This window comes from Silene latifolia, chromosome Y (assembly GCF_048544455.1).
Source record: "Silene latifolia isolate original U9 population chromosome Y, ASM4854445v1, whole genome shotgun sequence".
NCBI lineage: Eukaryota > Viridiplantae > Streptophyta > Magnoliopsida > Caryophyllales > Caryophyllaceae > Silene > Silene latifolia.
Window position 1 is genome coordinate 357,595,101 of NC_133538.1, and position 3,163 is coordinate 357,598,263.

At 39.1% G+C, this 3,163-nt stretch overlaps 1 non-coding gene across 1 annotated transcript; it reads left to right on the top strand.

The window, feature by feature from the left end:
* The first annotated feature begins 676 nt into the window (after nucleotides 1-676).
* On the top strand, nucleotides 677-783 carry LOC141634550 (small nucleolar RNA R71). Its single transcript, XR_012539278.1, has one exon. It is a non-coding gene; the product is annotated as a small nucleolar RNA R71 (small nucleolar RNA).
* Nucleotides 784-3,163: the final 2,380 nt, after the last annotated feature.

Genomic DNA, 3,163 nt, shown 5'->3' on the forward strand with positions numbered 1-3,163 from the left:
TTGATTCTTTTGCATTTGGAGGACCGCTTTTTGGACATCAAAGCCTTGGTCATTTTGGTGATTGTATGGATTTTGATTTTGGTAACCTTGGTTTTGATTGTAAAATGGTCTTTGATTTTGGTTTCTCATGGGTGGTGGAGTGTATGTTGTTTGAGGGTTTTGAACATTTTGGCTTTTGTATGAGAGATTTGGATGGAATTTGGTGTTTTCATTGTAAAAGTTGGAATAAGGGGTACCACTCTTGTATGCTTGGAAAGCATTCACTTGTTCATTTGTTCCCCTACATTCACCTTGGTCATGTCCCAAAGTTCCACAATTCTCACATATCCCACTTGGGATTGATGAGGATGCCGTCATGGCATTAACATGATGCTTTGATGATTTTGAGTTTTCCTCAAGTCTAGTCATAGCTTGTTCAAACTTCAAGTTGATTGTGTCAATGTGAGCACTAAGTTGAGTACCCAATTGAGTAACGGAGTCCACTTCATGCTTTCCTCCTCTAGTAGCCTTGCGAGGTCTACTATATTGTGAGTTACGGACCGCCATTTCCTCAATCTTGTTCTATGTTTGATTGTCATCAACTTCGGTGAACATTCCATTTGATCCCATATTGAGAATGTTCCTAGAATCTTCATATAAATCATTCCAAAATTGTTGTACCAAAAACCATTCGCTAAGTCCATGGTGAGGACATGAGCGACAAATTCCCTTGAACCGCTCCCAAGCTTCATACAAAGACTCTTCATCCCTTTGCTTAAAACCCGTAATTTGAGCTCTTAGCATGTTAGTCTTTTCCGGTGGGTAGAATTTTTTGTAGAAAGCTAGAGCCAACTTCTTCCAAGAATCTATTCCAAGGGTGGCCTTATCAAGGCCCTTCAACCATTGCTTCGCGGTGCCGATTAAGGAAAAAGGAAATAAGACCCATCTAATTTGGTCTTGAGTCACGCCCGTTTGAGAGATAGCATCACAATAGTCGCAAAAGGTTTCCATATGAGAATGAGGGTCCTCACTAGGCATCCCCCCGAATTGGCTCCTCTCAACTAATTGGATGAAGGCGGACTTGGCAATAAAATTTCCGGTGAGATGTTGCGGTGTAGGAGTACCATTTGGTAGATTCTCCTAGGTGGGTACGGAGTGTGACGAGAATTTTGGCATTGTAGGTGGATTTTGTGGGGTATTGTGTAATGGGTTTTCTTCTCCTTCTATTGCGAAAGGATTGACAATCTCACTAGTGGGTTGGACAACTTCACTAATACCTCGTAAATTCCTCCTAACAACTCTCCTATTGTTCGTCAAGGTTCTTTCGATTTCACGGTCAAAAGGTAACAAATCGCCTTGTAACCTTCTAGACATGCAAAATATCAAACAACTCGAAAACAATTAGAACAAACCTTGAGGAGTTTTACTTCCTCAAGGCGAAGAAAGACACAACTAATGACAATAAAAAGAAATCTAAATCAAACAAACACCGTCCCCGCAAATCGGCGCCATTTTTTGATGCGATCCCGCTAAGTGTTCACAAATTAAGATGTGGTCGTTGGTCACGGTCGAATCAAAACACAATTTATAACTCCACAAACAACTCTACAATTAGTAAAGAGGCAAGTAAAGGTCGGATCCCAAGGGACGGAGTTGAAATGAGATTTCTATTGTAACTAGTGATGTCTAAGGGGTGTCACAAATTGGGTTGATGTAGAAGGTTACTAAACTAAAATAGCAATGAAAATAAATCAAGCAAGATGAATTAAAGGGGTGTAAACAATTGATTAAAGGCACTAGGGTTTCATAGGGTCATAGGGGAATCATGGGATATGATCATACAAACATGTTCTCAAATTATAAGCAAGCAATTATTGTTGTGATGGATTGAGTTGGGTTATATCTTACAATCCTAGGAAAGTTTGGGTCCCGGAGCCGAATCGATTAGATTGTACAACACCTACAAGTCGACTTAATCTTCCCTACTCAACAACATGCATGGTCTAATGAGACTCGAGTTGGGTTATGTCTTACAAGTCTCATTGAAATGATAGAAGATGATAGTAAATGCAAGGATTCATAGGCTTAGCATTTCATCAAATATAACATGTGCATGAGTTGAGATCAAAACAAGCAAGCAAATAAAACATGAAAGCATATTAATTTAAGCATGAATCATTCCCCATGTTGGTTTCCCCTAATCACCCATTAACCCTAGCTAAGAAACTACTCACTCATTATCATGTTGATCATGCTAGCAAGGTTGTCAATCATACCAACAATATGAAACATGATGAATAATTGAAAGTAATTAACAATAATTAAAAAGGGATTAAGAGATTATACCTACTAATGATTCCAATAACAAAGCAAGAATAATAGAAGTACTTGAATGCTTGATTGAGAGGTTGTCAATCTCCCAACAATAACCCAAAATAATCTTCAATTACCCAAAATAAATGATGAACAAAAGAGAGATTAAAGAACTAAAACTTGGATTAAAACTTGATTAATACTTGATTACAATATTAAAGAGAGATTTGATTGATATTAACTACACTAATTATTGATAAGAAGAACATGCTCCTCTAATTAGACTAATGGGGTATTTATAGTGGAAATTAGGGAGGATGCATTAGGGTTAACTAAGGGCTAAACTAGTAATTACACTTTTTAAGTTGAGCAAGGAGGAGCCGGTATTTTTCGAGAGAAGGGCTTCTTTCTTCGTAGCTTGGAGAAGACAATCCGTCTTTGTGCTAGAATCCGGCGGAATAGGGTTGGGACGGGCGGATTCTCGGGCGTTTGAATCCGAGCGGATTCAGGGAATCCGGGCGGATTGTGGAGGGGAATCCGAGCGGATTGTGGCAAAGCCGCTCGGATTGTCTTCTTTGCGGACGGACGGATTGGTGACAATCCGCTCGGATTGTCAGTCAGCAACAATTCTTCTTCTTCTCTTCCCTTTTCTTCATAAATTCCTTGGGGATTTCCTTGGGGACTCAAGGATCCTTTCTCAACATTGATCTTCTACTATGATATGTACAAAGGCCTTCTAATCTTGTCCCTCCTTGATGCTTGGTCATTGAATTCGATCAATTTAGTCTCGTTTTGCCATGAAAATGCAAGATTCTTACTCATTTCCTACCAAGGGATCAAAATCTCAAAGAATATGCAAAACAAAGAACTA